Source organism: Oncorhynchus clarkii, chromosome 30 (assembly GCF_045791955.1).
Source record: "Oncorhynchus clarkii lewisi isolate Uvic-CL-2024 chromosome 30, UVic_Ocla_1.0, whole genome shotgun sequence".
Lineage (NCBI taxonomy): Eukaryota > Metazoa > Chordata > Actinopteri > Salmoniformes > Salmonidae > Oncorhynchus > Oncorhynchus clarkii.
This window is the reverse complement of record NC_092176.1, coordinates 37,682,484-37,699,677: the sequence shown is the minus strand read 5'-3', so window position 1 is coordinate 37,699,677 and position 17,194 is coordinate 37,682,484. Positions and strand designations below refer to the sequence as shown.

At 47.7% G+C, this 17,194-nt stretch overlaps 1 protein-coding gene across 4 annotated transcripts in view; it reads right to left on the bottom strand.

Moving 5' to 3' along the window:
* LOC139390107 (tight junction protein ZO-2-like) overlaps positions 1–17,194 on the bottom strand; it is a 179,134-nt gene that overhangs the window by 96,188 nt on the left and 65,752 nt on the right. The window lies entirely within an intron of this gene.

The following is a 17,194-nucleotide window of genomic DNA, read 5'->3' as shown; positions in this document are numbered from 1 at the left end:
TTGTATCAAATCAATTCACTGGGGGCCTTGAAAGCCTAGTGTGATACACAGATTGCAGAGTTTCTATAAATAGACCTTTTAGCACAAAGTATAGTGCACGGTGCACACAGCGAGTTACATATCTCCCGTAGCTTCGGTGTTATAACGACACATCCAGAATTCAAAAATAAGAAACTTAAATCCTGTGAGGGAGACAGCCTGTAGTCTCGTATTGAACTTTCCTGGGACCAGGGAGGAGTCAAGCGCAAGTGTTGGTTCAGGAACGTTTGTTTTTGTTTTGAGGTATTCCAGTCAATCAATCAATCACATTTATTTATAAAGCCCTTTTTTACATCAGCCTATGTCACAAAGAGCTGTACAGAAACCCAGCTTAAAACCCCAAACAGAAAACAATGCAGATGTAGAAGTCCTATACAATTAGCATATCTCCTATAGGATTCATGCACCTTGGTAGGACTGCAGGGCAGTCGAGTAAGTGGGCATTGGATTCAATAACTGTTATTTATCTCCATAAGGGTGTCAAGGTGCTTTGCAACGTATGTGTGTGTGTGCGTGTGAATGTGAATGTGTGTGTGTCCATGTGCATTTTTACATGTACAGTACCAGTCAAATGATTGAACACACCTACTTATTCCAGGGTTTTAAAAAAACGATTTTCTACATTGTAGAATAATAGTGAAGACATCAAAACGATGAAATGACACATATGGAATCATGTAGTAACCAAAAATGTGTTAAATCAAAATATATTTTATATTTGAGATCCAGAAAAGAGCTGTTAAATTCTACAACAACCTTAAAATGAAGCGATTCCCAAACCTTCCATAACAAAGCCATCACCTACAGAGAGTTGAACCTGGAGAAGAGTCCCCTAAGCAAGCTGGTACTGGGGCTCTGTTCACAAACACAAACAGACCTCACAGAGCCCCAGGACAGCAACGCAATTAGACCCAACCAAATCATGAGAAAACAAAAAAACAATTACTTGACACATTGGAAAGAATTAACAACAAAACAGAGCAAACTGGCCCTAAACAGAGAGTACACAGTGGCAGAATACCTGACCACTGTGACTGACCCAAAGAATTTAGAATAAAAACTCAATTTTGATAAACTCCCATATCTACTGGGTGAAATACCAGTGTGCCATCACAGCAGCAAGATTTGTGACCTGTTGCCACAAGAAAAGGGCAACCAGTGAAGAACAAACACCATTGTAAATACAACCCATATTTATGTTTATTTATTTTCCCTTTTGTACTTTAACTATTTGCACATCGTTACAACACTTTATCTAGCCATAATATAACATTTAAAAAGTCTCTAATCATTTGGAACTTTTGTGAGTGTAATGTTTATTGTTCATTTTTGATTGTTTGTTTATTTAACTTTAATTTATTATCTATTTCACTTGCTTTGGCAATGTTAACATGTGTTTATCATGCCAATATAGCCCCTTGAATTGAATTGAGAGGGAGAGAGAAGGGGGGGTCGAAGAGAGGAAGAGAGAGAGGGAAAGGGAGAGGGAGAGAGAGAGGGAGAAAGAGGTTTGAAGAGAGCGAGCTATAGTTATTGAAGGGGGCAGACAGAGTGATCCTTTTCTAACCCTGGGATCTACTGTACAGTAGGTCTAGGTGTGTGGGTGACTGTCTGTGAGACCTAAAATGTTAACAAACCCTGGCAACCAACCCTCCCCTCCTCCCAACCAAACCCTGGCAACCAACCCTCCCCTCCTCCCAACCAAACCCTGGCAACCAACCCTCCCCTCCTCCCAACCAAACCCTGCAGGTAGAAACCCCTACAGACCTGCTGCTTCCCTGCCCCAGAAAACATATACCTCCCGAATAGCTACAGTCAAAGTATCTGACAGTAGAAACAGATGACAAAGTTTAACTATAGGAGCACAGGTTGTCTGCCTCAGATAATAGCGTCAGCAAAACATATAAATGATTTAAAGTAAAGGAGCCCAAATACAGCCACGCATACCAAAGCCCAAGCGTGAGTCACATGTTTTACCAGGCAGAGTGTAATCCCAGTGCAGGCAGGCGCTGTGGCTGAGGCTGGGACTGAAGGCCAGGATGTTCATAGAAACAGCAGGGAAGTTTCTCCCATATTGGAAGATGGTTAGTGTTATTCGGAATCCTTGGGACGTCCCTGCCCAAGATGAATGCACTAAATGTAAGTGGCTCTGGATTAGAGCGTGTGCTAAATTACTAAAATGTCAACATAGTAACCCTAGCCCTAACCTTAACCTTTACCCTAGCCTTAACCTTAACCTTAATTGTCAGAGACTCCAGTAGGCCAAGTTATAGACTGTTTTCTCTACTACAGCATGGCAAGCGGTACCGGAGCACCAAGTCTAGGACCAAAAGGCTCCTCAACAGCTTCTACCCCCAAGCCATAAGACCGCTGAACAATTCATAAAATCGCCACCGGACAATTTACATTGACCCCCCCCCCCCCCTTTAGTACACTGCTGCTACTTGCTGTTTGTTATCTACGCATAGTCACTTCACCCCCACCTACATGTACAGATTACCTCAACTATCCTGTACTCCTGCACACTGACTCGGTACCGGTGCCCCTGTATACAGCCTCCACACTGACTCGGTACCGGTGCCCCTGTATGTAGCCTCGTTATTGTTATTCTTATTGTGTTACTTTTTATTATTACTTTTTATTTTAGTCTACCTGGTAAATATTTTCTTCTTCTTGAACTGCACTGTTGGTTAAGGGCTTGTAAGTAAAGCATTTCACGGTAAAGTCTATACTTGTTGTATTCGGAGCATTTGACAAATAAAGTTTGATTTGATTTTATTTTGAACCATAATCTTAACCCTTACCTTAACCCTTACCTTAACCATTACCTTAACCATTACCTTAACCATTACCTTAACCCTTACCTTAACCCTAACCCTTACCATTATCTTAACCCTTACCTTAACCCTAACCGTAACCCTTACCTTAACTCTAACCTTAACCCTTACCTTAACCCTTACCTTAACCCTAACCTTAACCCTTACCTTAACCCTAACCTTAACACTTACCTTAACACTTACCTTAACCCTTACCTTAACCCTTACCTTAACACTTACCTTAACCCTAACCTTAACTCTTACCTTAACACAAACCTTAACCCTAACCTTAACCCCTACCTTAACCCTAACCTTAACCCTTACCTTAACCCTAAACTTAACCCTAACCCTTACCTTAACCCTAACCTTAACCCTTACCTTAACCCTAATCTTAACCCTTACCTTAACCTGAACCCTTACCTTATCCTTAACCCTTACTTTAACCTTTCACCTTACCTTAACCCTAACCTTAACCCAAACCTTAACCCTAACCCTTACATTTACCCTTACCTTAACCCTTACCCTTACCTTAACCCTTACCTAAACCTTAACCCTTACGTTAACCCTAACCCTAACCTTAACTCTAACCTTAACCCTTACCCTAACCTTAACCCTCACCTTAACCCTTACCTTAACCTTAACCCTAACCTTAACCCTTACCTTAACCCTAACCTTAACCCTTACGTTAACCCTAACCCTAACCTTAACTCTAACCTTAACCCTTACCCTAACCTTAACCCTCACCTTAACCCTTACCTTAACCCTTACCTTAACCCTAACCCTTACCTTAACCCTAACCTTAACCCTAACCTTAACCCTTACCTTAACCCTTACCTTAACCTTAACCCTAACCTTAACCCTTACGTTAACCCTTACCTTAACCCTAACCTTAACCCTTACCTTAACCCTAACCTTAACCCTTACCTTAACCCTAACCCTAACCTTAACCCTAACCTTAACCCTTACCTTAACCTTAACCCTAACCTTAACCCAAACCTTAACCCTAACCTTAACCCTAATCTTAACCTTAACCCTTAACTTTACCTTAACCCTTACCTTAACCTTAACACTTACCTTAACCTTAACCCTTAACTTAACCTTAACCCTAACCATAACTGTTTAAAATGTAAACTGAAATGAGGCAACGTCAGAGTTGGGACGTCCCACGGTTTAGCTTGAACACGAGTAGGGAGCCTTGTTGTCATTGTCACCAGCCAGCACGTCCCTTGTGTGACCACCGCTCAAGGCCAGGCAGAGGACTCCTGTTAGCCCCCTAACCTTCTCTGTTCCGCATGAGGTCTCCCTCACTTCCCATTAGCGTTACTCTGTTACATACACAGGGCCGGGATGGGGGGTGATGGTGCTAAACACAGGGTCAGGGCTGGGGGGTGATGGTGCTAAACACATGGCCAGGGCTGGGGGCTGATGGTGCTAAACATAGGGCCGGGATGGGGGGTGATGGTGCTAAACACAGGGATGGGGGGTGATGGTGCTAAACACAGGGATGGGGGGTGATGGTGCTAAACACAGGGCCGGGATGGGGGGTGATGGTGCTAAACACAGGGCCGGGATGGGGGGGTGATGGTGCTAAACACAGGGCCAGGGCTGGGGGGTGATGGTGCTAAACACAGGGCCAGGGGGGTGATGGTGCTAAACACAAGGCCAGGGCTGGGGGGTGATGGTGCTAAACACAAGGCCAGGGCTGGGGGGTGATGGTGCTAAACACAGGTCCGGGATGGGGGGTGATGGTGCTAAACACAAGGCCAGGGCTGGGGAGTGATGGTGCTAAACACAGGGCCAGGGCTGGGGGGTGATGGTGCTAAACACAAGGCCAGGGATGGGGGGGTGATGGTGCTAAACACAGGGCCGGGATGGGGGGTGATGGTGCTAAACACAGGGCCGGGATGGGGGGTGATGGTGCTAAACACAGGGCCCGCTGGGGGGTGATGGTGCTAAACACAGGGCCAGAGCTGGGGGCGTGATGGTGCTAAACACAGGGCCAGGGCTGGGGAGTGATGGTGCTAAACACAAGGCCAGGGCTGGGGGGTGATGGTGCTAAACACAAGGCCAGGGCTGGGGGGTGATGGTGCTAAACACAAGGACAGGGATGGGGGGTGATGGTGCTAAACACAAGGCCAGGTCTGGGGGGGTGATGGTGCTAAACATAGGGCCAGGGCTGGGGGGTGATGGTGCTAAACACAAGGCCAGGGCTGGGGGGTGATGGTGCTGAACACAGGGCCAGGGCTGGGGGGGTGATGGTGCTAAACACAGGGCCAAGGATGGGGGGTGATGGTGCTAAACACAGGGCCAGGGCTGGGGGGTGATGGTGCTGAACACAGGGCCAGGGCTGGGGGATGATGGTGCAAAACACAGGGCCAGGGGGGGATGGTGCTAAACACAAGGCCAGGGCTGGGGGTTGATGGTGCTAAACACAGGGCCAGGGCTGGGGGGTGATGGTGCTAAACACAGGGTCAGGGCTGGGGGGTGATGGTGCTAAACACAGGGCCAGGGCTGGGGGGTGATGGTGCTAAACACAAGGCCAGGGCTGGGGGGGTGATGGTGCTAAACACAGGGTCAGGGCTGGGGGGTGATGGTGCTAAACATAGGGCCAAGGCTGGGGGGTGATGGTGCTAAACACAAGGCCAGGGCTGGGGGGGTGATGGTGCTAAACACAGGGCCAGGGCTGGGGGGTGATGGTGCTAAACACAGGGTCAGGGCTGGGGGCTGATGGTGCTAAACACAAGGCCAGGGATGGGGGTGATGGTGCTAAACACAAGGCCAGGGCTGGGGGGGTGATGGTGCTAAACACAGGGTCAGGGCTGGGGGGTGATGGTGCTAAACACAAGGCCAGGGCTGGGGGGGTGATGGTGCTAAACACAGGGCCGGGATGGGGGGTGATGGTGCTAAACATAAGGCCAGGGCTGGGGGGTGATGGTGCTAAACATAAGGCCAGGGCTGGGGGGTGATGGTGCTAAACACAAGGCCAGGGCCGGGGGGTGATGGTGCTAAACACAAGGACAGGGATGGGGGGTGATGGTGCTAAACACAAGGCCAGGTCTGGGGGGGTGATGGTGCTAAACATAGGGCCAGGGCTGGGGGGTGATGGTGCTAAACACAAGGCCAGGGCTGGGGGGTGATGGTGCTAAACACAGGGCCAGGGCTGGGGGGGTGATGGTGCTAAACACAGGGCCAAGGATGGGGGGTGATGGTGCTAAACACAGGGCCAGGGCTGGGGGGTGATGGTGCTGAACACAGGGCCAGGGCTGGGGGATGATGGTGCAAAACACAGGGCCAGGGGGGGATGGTGCTAAACACAAGGCCAGGGCTGGGGGTTGATGGTGCTAAACACAGGGCCAGGGCTGGGGGGTGATGGTGCTAAACACAGGGTCAGGGCTGGGGGGTGATGGTGCTAAACACAGGGCCAGGGCTGGGGGGTGATGGTGCTAAACACAAGGCCAGGGCTGGGGGGGTGATGGTGCTAAACACAGGGTCAGGGCTGGGGGGGGATGGTGCTAAACATAGGGCCAGGGCTGGGGGGTGATGGTGCTAAACACAAGGCCAGGGCTGGGGGGGTGATGGTGCTAAACACAGGGCCAGGGCTGGGGGGTGATGGTGCTAAACACAGGGTCAGGGCTGGGGGCTGATGGTGCTAAACACAAGGCCAGGGATGGGGGTGATGGTGCTAAACACAGGGCCAGGGCGGGGGGGTGATGGTGCTAAACACAAGGCCAGGGCTGGGGGGGTGATGGTGCTAAACACAGGGTCAGGGCTGGGGGGTGATGGTGCTAAACACAAGGCCAGGGCTGGGGGGGTGATGGTGCTAAACACAGGGCCAGGGCTGGGGGGTGATGGTGCTAAACACAGGGTCAGGGCTGGGGGGTGATGGTGCTAAACACAAGGCCAGGGCTGGGGGGTGATGATGCTAAACACAGGGTCAGGGGGTGATGGTGCTAAACACAGGGCCGGGATGGGGGGTGATGGTGCTAAACATAAGGCCAGGGCTGGGGGGTGATGGTGCTAAACATAAGGCCAGGGCTGGGGGGTGATGGTGCTAAACACAAGGCCAGGGCTGGGGGGTGATGGTGCTAAACACAAGGACAGGGCTGGGGGGTGATGGTGCTAAACACAAGGCCAGGTCTGGGGGGGTGATGGTGCTAAACATAGGGCCAGGGCTGGGGGGTGATGGTGCTAAACACAAGGCCAGGGCTGGGGGGTGATGGTGCTAAACACAGGGCCAGGGCTGGGGGGGTGATGGTGCTAAACACAGGGCCAAGGATGGGGGGTGATGGTGCTAAACATAGGGCCGGGATGGGGGGTGATGGTGCTAAACACAAGGCCAGGTCTGGGGGGGTGATGGTGCTAAACATAGGGCCAGGGCTGGGGGGTGATGGTGCTAAACACAAGGCCAGGGCTGGGGGGTGATGGTGCTAAACACAGGGCCAGGGCTGGGGGGGTGATGGTGCTAAACACAGGGCCAAGGATGGGGGGTGATGGTGCTAAACACAGGGCCAGGGCTGGGGGGTGATGGTGCTGAACACAGGGCCAGGGCTGGGGGATGATGGTGCGAAACACAGGGCCAGGGGGGGATGGTGCTAAACACAGGGTCAGGGGGGGATGGTGCTAAACACAAGGCCAGGGCTGGGGGTTGATGGTGCTAAACACAGGGCCAGGGCTGGGGGGTGATGGTGCTAAACACAGGGTCAGGGCTGGGGGGTGATGGTGCTAAACACAGGGCCAGGGCTGGGGGGTGATGGTGCTAAACACAAGGCCAGGGCTGGGGGGGTGATGGTGCTAAACACAGGGTCAGGGCTGGGGGGTGATGGTGCTAAACATAGGGCCAGGGCTGGGGGGTGATGGTGCTAAACACAAGGCCAGGGCTGGGGGGGTGATGGTGCTAAACACAGGGCCAGGGCTGGGGGGTGATGGTGCTAAACACAGGGCCAGGGCTGGGGGCTGATGGTGCTAAACACAAGGCCAGGGATGGGGGGTGATGGTGCTAAACACAGGGCCAGGGCTGGGGGGTGATGGTGCTAAACACAAGGCCAGGGCTGGGGGGGTGATGGTGCTAAACACAGGGCCAGGGCTGGGGGGTGATGGTGCTAAACACAGGGTCAGGGCTGGGGGGTGATGGTGCTAAACACAAGGCCAGGGCTGGGGGGTGATGATGCTAAACACAGGGTCAGGGGGTGATGGTGCTAAACACAGGGCCGGGATGGGGGGTGATGGTGCTAAACATAAGGCCAGGGCTGGGGGGTGATGGTGCTAAACATAAGGCCAGGGCTGGGGGGTGATGGTGCTAAACACAAGGCCAGTTATGGGGGGTGATGGTGCTAAACACAAGGCCAGGGCTGGGGGGTGATGGTGCTAAACACAAGGCCAAGGATGGGGGGTGATGGTGCTAAACACAGGGCCAGGGCTGGGGGGTGATGGTGCTAAACACAGGGCCAGGGCTGGGGGGTGATGGTGCGAAACACAGGGCCAGGGGGGGATGGTGATAAACACAGGGCCAGGGATGGGGGGTGATGGTGCTAAACACAGGGCCAGGGGAGGATGGTGCTAAACACAAGGCCAGGGCTGGGGGGTGATGGTGCTAAACACATGGCCAGGGCTGGGGGGTGATGGTGCTAAACACAGGGCCAGGGGGGGATGGTGATAAACACAAGGCCAGGGCTGGGGGGTGATGGTGCTAAACACATGGCCAGGGCTGGGGGGTGATGGTGCTAAACACAGGGTCAGGGCTGGGGGGTGATGGTGCTAAACACAGGGCCAGGGATGGGGGGTGATGGTGCTAAATACAAGGCCAGGGCTGGGGGGTGATGGTGCTAAACACAAGGCCAAGGATGGGGGGTGATGGTGCTAAACACAAGGCCAGGGCTGGGGGGTGATGGTGCTAAACATAAGGCCAGGGCTGGGGGGTGATGGTGCTAAACACAAGGCCAGGGCTGGGGGGTGATGGTGCTAAACACAGGGCCCGCTGGGGGGCACTGGGGGTGGCCAGTGGGGCTGAGCTGGGGAACCAGTGGGTGTGTGTGGTGTGCTGTTGGCGGTCATGGTGCTGTTCGTGGTGGTGTGTGCAAGCGTGTGTTTGTGTGTGAGAGAGAAAGAGTCACAGTCTACTTGAACAGAGCAATACTCAATCATGAGGCATCAGAGCCAAAGGAACTGAGTAATATTAAGAATGCTGTAGATGGAGGGAAGGTAGTTTGGAAACCTACCAAAAAACAATTAGGCAACAACAAATTCAATCCCTTTTAGACAACTTCCTGGAAAAAACGTTCCACTGTAATAGTGAAGGTGTAAACTTGGCAGTAGAAAATCTTGATAGTATATTGACTTCCCAGTCAAATCTAAAAATCTCAAGCAGAAAACCGAAGAAAATGAACAACAATGAGAAATGGTTTGATGAAGAATGCAAAAATCTAAGAAAGAAATTGATAAACCTGTCCAACCAAAAACATAGAGACCCAGAAAACCTGAGTCTACGCCTTCACTATGGTGAATCACTAAAACAATACAGAAATACACTACGGAAAAAGAAGGAACAGCACATCAGAAATCAGCTCAATGTAATTGAATAATCCATAGTATCTAACCACTTCTGGGAAATTTGGAAAACACTAAACAAAAAACAACACAAAGAATTATCTATCCAAAATGGAGATATGTGAATAAACCACTTCTCCAATCCCTTTAGCTCTATAACAAAGAATTAACAGCAAAAACATATACATGATCAATTACACATCTTAGAATCAACTATTAAAGACTACCAGAACCCACTGGATTCTCCTATTACATTGAATAACCTACAGGACAAAATACAAACCCTCCAACCCAAAAAAGGCCTGTGGGGTTGATGGTATTCTCAATGAAATGATCAAATATGCAGACAACAAATTCCAATTGGCTGTACTAAAATTCTTTAATATCATCCTTAGCTCTGGCATCTTCCCCAATATTTGGAACCAAGGACTGATCACCCAAATCTACAAAAGTGGAGACAAATTTGACCCCAATAACTACTGTGGGATATGCGTCAACAGCAACCTTGGGACATTTCCTCAGTGAAAACAATGTACCAAATTATCGTACGACAGACCACGTATTCACTCTGCACACCCTAATTGACAACCAAACAAACCAAAACAAAGTCAAAGTCTTTTCATGCTTTGTTGATTTCAAAAAAGCCTTCGACTCAATTTGGCCTGAGGGTCTGCTATACAAACTGATGGAAAGTGGAGTTGGGGGGAAAACATACAACATTATAAAATCCATGTATACAAACAACAAGTATGCGGTTAAAATAGGCAAAAAACATACACATTTCTTCCCACAAGGCCGTGGGGTGAGACAGAGATGCAGCTTAAGCCCCACCTTCTTCAACATATATCAACGAATTGGCGAGGGCACTAGAAAAGTCCGCAGTACCCGGCCTCACCCTAATAGAACCTGAAGTCAAATGTCTATTGTTTGCTGATGATCTGGTGCTTCTGTCACCAACCAAGGAGGGCCTACAGCAGCACCTAGATTTTCTGCACAGATTCTGCCAGACCTGGACCCTGACAGTAAATCTCAGTAAGACCAAAATAATGGTGTTCCAAAAAAGGTCCAGTCGCCAGGATCCCAAATACAAATTCCATCTAGACACCGTTGCCCTAGAGCACACAAAAAAACTATACATACCTTGGCCTAAACATCAGCACCACAGGTAACTTCCACAAAGCTTTGAACGATCTGAGAGACAAGGCAAGAAGGACCTTCTATGCCATCAAAAGGAACATAAAATTCGACATACCAATTAGGATCTGGCAGAAAATACTTGAATCAGTTATAGAACCCATTGCCCTTTATGGTTGTGAGGTCTGGGGTCCGCTCACCAACCAAGACTTCACAAAATGGGGCAAACACCAAATTGAGACTCTGCACGCAGAATTCTGCAAAAATGTAGAACATAGAACACGTAGAACACCAAATAACGCATGCAGAACAGAATTAGGCCAATACCCACTAATTATCAAAATCCAGAAAAAAGCTGTTAAATTCTACAACAACCTAAAAGGAAGCGATTCACAAATCTTCCATAACAAAGCCATCCCCTACAGAGAGATGAACCTGGAGAAGAGTCCCCTAAGCAAGCTGGTCCTGGGGCTCTGTTCACAAACACAAACACACCCCACAGAGCCCCAGGACAGCAACACAATTAGATCCAACCAAATCATGAGAAAACAAAAAGATAATTACTTGACACATTGGAAAGAATTAACAACAAAACAGAGCAAACTAGAATGCTATTTGGCCCTAAACAGAGAGTACACAGTGGCAGAATACCTGACCACTGTGACTGACCCAAACTTAAGGAAAGCTTTGACTATGTACAGACTCAGTGAGCATATCCTTGCTATTGAGAAAGGCCTCCATAGGCAGACATGGCTCTCAAGAGAAGACAGGCTATGTGCTCACTGCCCACAAAATGAGGTGGAAACTGAGCTGCACTTCCTAACCTCCTGCCCAATGTATGACCATATTAGAGAGACATATTTCCCTCAGATTACACAGACTCACAAAGAATTTGAAAACAAACCCGATTTTGATAAACTCCCATATCTACTGGGTGAAATACCAGTGTGCCATCACAGCAGCAAGATTTGTGACCTGTTGCCACAAGAAAAGGGCAACCAGTGAAGAACAAACACCATTGTAAATACAACCCATATTTATGTTGATTTTTTTAACCTTTTGTACTTTAACCATTTGCATATCGTTACAACACTGTATATAGACATAATATGACATTTGTAATGTCTTTATTCTTTTGGAACTTTTGTATGTGTAATGTTTACTGTTCATTTCACTTTTGTATATTATCTACCTCACTTGCTTTGTCAATGTTAACATGTGTTTCCCATTACAATAAAGCCCCTTGAATTGAATTGAGAGAGAGAGAGAGAGAGACAGAGAGAAAGAGAGACAGACAGAGAGAGAGAAAGAGACAGACAGAGAGAGAGAAAGAGAGAGAGAGAGAGAGAGAGAGAGAGAGAGAGAGAGAGAGAGAAAAAGAAAGACAGAGAGAGAGAGAATTGAGAGATAGAAAGGGAGACTAGTTGAGCACCTGGAGCATCAGCATTTGTGGGTTCGATTACAAGCTCAAAATGGCCAGAAACAAAGACCTTTCTTCTGAAACTTATCAGTCTATTCTTGTTCTATTCCATGCAAGAAATTACCAAGAAACTGAAGATGTCATACAATGCTGTGTACTACTCCCTATACAGAACAGCCCAAACTGGCTCTAACCAGAATAGAAAGAGGAGTGGGAGGCCCCGGTGCACAACTAAGCAAGAGGACAAGTTCATTAGAGTGCTTAGTTTGAGAAGCAGACGCCTCACAAGTCCTCAACTGGCAGCTTCGTTAAATAGTACCTGCAAAACACCAGTCCCAACATCAACAGTGAAGAGGCGACTCCGGGGAGCTGGCCTTCTAGGCAGTGTTCTTGGAATCAAACCCACAAATGCTGATGCTCCAGATACTTAACTAGTCTAAAGAAGGCCAAGTTTATTACTCAGGACAACAGTTTTCAGATGTGCTAACATAATTGCGAAAGGGTTTTCTAATGATCAATTAGCCTTTTCAAATGATAAATTAGCTAACACAGCATGCCATTGGAACACAAAGTGATGGTTACTGATAACGGGCCTCTGTACGCCTATGTAGATATTCCATTAGAAATCAGCCGTTTCCAGCTACAATAGTCATTTACAACATTAACAATGTCTATACTGTATTTATTTCTGATCAATTTGATGTGATTTTAATGGACAAAAACGTTGCTTTTCTTTCAAAAACAAGGACATTTCTAAGTGACCCCAAACTTTTGAATGGTAGTGTAGGTCAACTATCAAGTGAACTCCAATGACCTTTCCTGTCATTTTCACACCGAAGTGTCCAACACAGAGAGAGTAGAGAATACAACACAACACCCATGCAATACAAACATCAACAGTACACACTGAACTGTGTGTGTGTGTTTGTCTGCCTCTAGTAGAGAGCAATAAGCTAGTCTGTGTTGACTGGCCGTGCTTGACAGATATCCTAGGAGTCTGCTGCGTTAATAAGAGACAGACAGACATCTCTCTCTTAAATACATCCTCTGTGTTCGCTGTGGGTCAGTAAATGTCTGACTGGCTACTGTGCGTTAGTTGTACTGTGTTGGTGACCTCTAGAGGTTAGGAGAGGACATGAAAGGAGAGCTCAGACAATACTGGAGGCAACATTAAATACATGAAACCATATCCTGAAATATAGAATATCTGTGTGGGAAACATTAAATCATATCCTGATTAGCGTGGCTTTGTGTTGGTTGATGTGTTTTGTCTCCCCGCAGCACAGCACAGGGAGTTTGAGGATTCTAATCTACAGCGTAGTACAATATTCTATATTTTCAGGATATGATTTATCTCTATGAGAAACATTAGATAAGCCACGTATTTATAAATCTCACAGGTGTAAGTGTAAATCAACTGTTATTACTGTTTACGTGCATAATTCATTCAATGTGATGCAACATTGAACTGTGTGTGTGTTCCTTTCATATGGTCCTTTTGGAGAAACAGTAAACAGTGTCTGTACAGTTTCAGTCAGATTAAAATGTGTTTAATTGTGGCCGAGCTTTCGATCAGTCGACCTTTATCAGAGCAACCAGTGCGTGTGAGTGCGCACGTGTGTGTGTGTGTGCGTGTGAGTGCGCACATGTGTGTGTGTGTGTGTGTGCGTGTGAGTGCGCACGTGTGTGTGTGTGTGTGTGTGTGTGTGTGTGTGTGTGTGTGTGTGTGTGTGTGTGTGTGTGTGTGTGTGTGTGTGTGTGTGCGTGTGAGTGCGCACGTGTGTGTGTGTGTGTGTGTGACTTACATCACTAATGGGTGGTGGCTTTTCAAAAATAAGGGCGTTTAATATGTAGAGCCTAACGCAACACAACACTGATGACTAATAAACCAAACAGAAAGAAATAGATCATACAAACATGGTAATATGTTACATGAGAGAGACGTTGTCCCGACTTGTGAGGGAGAGACACTGTCTCTACACAGTAGGACATGTCAAATCAACAGACACTGTCTCTACACAGTAGGACATGTCAAATCAACAGACACTGTCTCTACACAGTAGGACATGTCAAATCAACAGACACTGTCTCTACACAGTAGGACATGTCAAATCAACAGACACTGTCTCTACACAGTAGGACATGTCAAATCAACAGACACTGTCTATACAGAGTAGGACATGCCAAATCAACAGACACTGTCTCTATACAGTAGGACATGTCAAATCAACAGACACTGTCTATACACAGTAGGACATGTGAAATCAACAGACACTGTCTCTACACAGTAGGACATGTCAAATCAACAGACACTGTCTCTACACAGTAGGGCATGTCAAATCAACAGACACTGTCTCTACACAGTAGGACATGTCAAATCAACAGACACTGTCTCTACACAGTAGGACATGTCAAATCAACAGACACTCTCACAGAAAAACGGGATGAAGCTGCACCACATTCCTCATGTTGAGTTTTTACGCTGTCGGGCGTTTTGAAACAGTAAACGAACAATGAGCTGGCTCAGAACAGAACCCCACACTGCAGCAGCAGCAATGCTCAGATCAGATAAACCCCAGGGTTCTTTCTGTCCTCTCTCTGTACAATAACTTCTATTGATTAGTAAATGTAAATGCAGCGTTGTGTTGGTTGATGTGTTCTGTCTGCCCTGCAGCGCAGCACAGGGTGTCGGGTATTTGGGATGTGCTAATTAAGTAGGATAAATAGATGGCGGAGTGATCCCTAGGGAAGAGTAGAGGAGCACAGAGCGCTTTGGCAGCCATCAGAGATTCACCCTGCCTTTCATCTCCTCTCTATTGGAGGGAGGGAGGGGAGCTGGAGAGAGAAAGGGGAGAGAGAGAGAGAGAGAGAGAGAGAGAGACAGACAGGGGGAGAAAGGGAGAGAAAAGGAGAGAGATAGGGAGAGAGAGAGAGCTAAAGAAAGGGAGAGAGAGAGAGAGATGGAGAAAGGGAGAGAGAGAGAAAGGGAGAGAGAGAGAGATGGAGAAAGGGAGAGAGAGAGAAAGGGAGAGAGAGAGAGAGGGAGAGAGAAAGGGAGAGAGAAAGGGAGAAAGAGAGAGATAAAGAAAGGGAGAGAGAGAGAAAGGGAGAGAGAGAGAGAGAGAGAGAGAGAGAGAGAGAGAGAGAGGGAGAGAGAGGGAGAGAGAAAGGGAGAGAGAGGGAAAGGGAGAGAGAGAACTAAAGAAAGAGAGAGAGAGAGAGAGAGAGATAGAGAGAAAGGGAGAGAGAGAGAAAGGGAGAGAGAATAGGAAGGGTGTATCTTCCATATTATGCAGTCATAATAATAAGATGAAGTGCATTCGGACCAGCCAGGAGGCTGGCCAGGACAAAAACAGCTACAAACATCCTCCAATCAAATAGGCAGTGCATCAACCAACAGATCCAATAGGTCATAGGTATTTAAATTGGTTACAGTGAGAGTTAAAGGGATACTTCAGGATTTTGGCAATCAGGTGGGGTTGTATTTGGTGGGGTTGTGTTTGATTTGCTGTGAGTGTATATACAGCCGGGAGACGCTGAAAGGATTCTGGATGGTGTTTAGTTAACTCCATTACCTTAACCCTTACCTTAACCCTTACCTTACCCCTAACCTTAACCCTTACCTTATCCCTTACCTTAACCCTTACCTTAACCCTTACCTTAACCCTAACCTTAACCCTTACCTTAACCCTTACCTTAACCCTTACCTTAACCCTTACCTTACCCCCACCCCAACCTTAAAGGGATACATTGAGATTTTGAGGCCCTTCATCTACTTCCCCAGAGTCAGATGAACTTGTGGATACCATTTGTATATCTCTGTGAGCAGTTTGAAGGAAGCTGCCAACGAAACTACACATAACCTCCTTCATACAGTAATGAAAATGACAAGGTTCTACTGTAGCTGCATATGGACCCAGTCATTACATTACTAATCCTCTGTTCCTGTGAGATTCAGCCATATTGTCTGCAGTCTGCTGGTCTTCTTTAATAAAAGAAAAGGAGACGTGTTGCTGTAACAGTCTCATACTTCTGTATTCTGCATATCAATAAATGATTTGAAATGCATTTGGAGTGATCGTATTTGCAAAACGAAGTGCTTTGTAAATATGCGTCCCCTCTCTGCTCTGCCTTCTCAGGACTGCATGAATCAGTGGATGCAACGTCTCTGTGTGTGTGTGTGTGTGTGTGTGTGTGTGTGTGTGTGTGTGCGTGCGTGCGTGCGTGTGCGTGTGTTTGCGTCTCTTTGTGAGTGTGGCAGGCTGCAGTATAAATCAATGGTGTTCCCAATCTGCTAAATGCCATTGTAATGTGTCCGGGGCGAGGTCGGCCATCGACGACAACAAGCCAGCAGTCTCCTTCCCTCCCTCCCTCCCTCCCTCCCTCCCTCCCTCCCTCCTTTCTTTCTTTCTTCCCTCCTTTCTTTCTTTCTTTCTTCCCTCCTTTCTGTTCTGACTCTGAAAAATGCAACTTTGTTATTGAGGCCGGCTACCAACTTGTTATTCCAGAAATATACAGTTGAAGTCGGAAAGTATTCAGATCCCTTGACTTTTACCACATTTTGTTATGTTACAGTCTTATTCTAAAATTGATTCATCTACACACAATACCCCATAATGTCAAAGCAAAAAACAGGTTTTTAGAGATTTTATTACAAATAAAAAAACGTAAATATCACATTTACATAAGTATTCAGACACTTTGCTCAGTACTTTGTTGAAGCACCTTCAGCAGGAATTACAGCCTCGAGTCTTCTTGGGATGGGCAGCACAGCTATTTTCAGGTTTCTCCAGAGATGTTTGATCGGGTTCCAGGCTCTGGCTGGGCCACTCAAGGACATTCAGAGACTTGTCCCGAAGCAACTCCTGGTTGTCTTGCCTGTGTGCTTAGCATTGTTGTCCTGTTGGAAGGTGAACCTTCGTCCCAGTCTGAGGTCCTGAGCGCGCTGTAGCAGGTTTTCATCAAGGATCTCTCTGCACTTTGCTCTATTCATCTTTCCCTTGATCCTGATTAGTCTCCCAGTCCCTGCCTCTGAAAAACATCCCCACTGCATGATGCTGCCACCACCATGCTTCACTGTAGGGATGGTGCCAGGCTTCCTCCAGACATGATGCTGCCACCACCATGCTTCACTGTAGGGATGGTGCCAGGCTTCCTCCAGACATGATGCTGCCACCACCATGCTTCACTGTAGGGATGGTGCCAGGCTTCCTCCAGACATGATGCTGCCACCACCATGCTT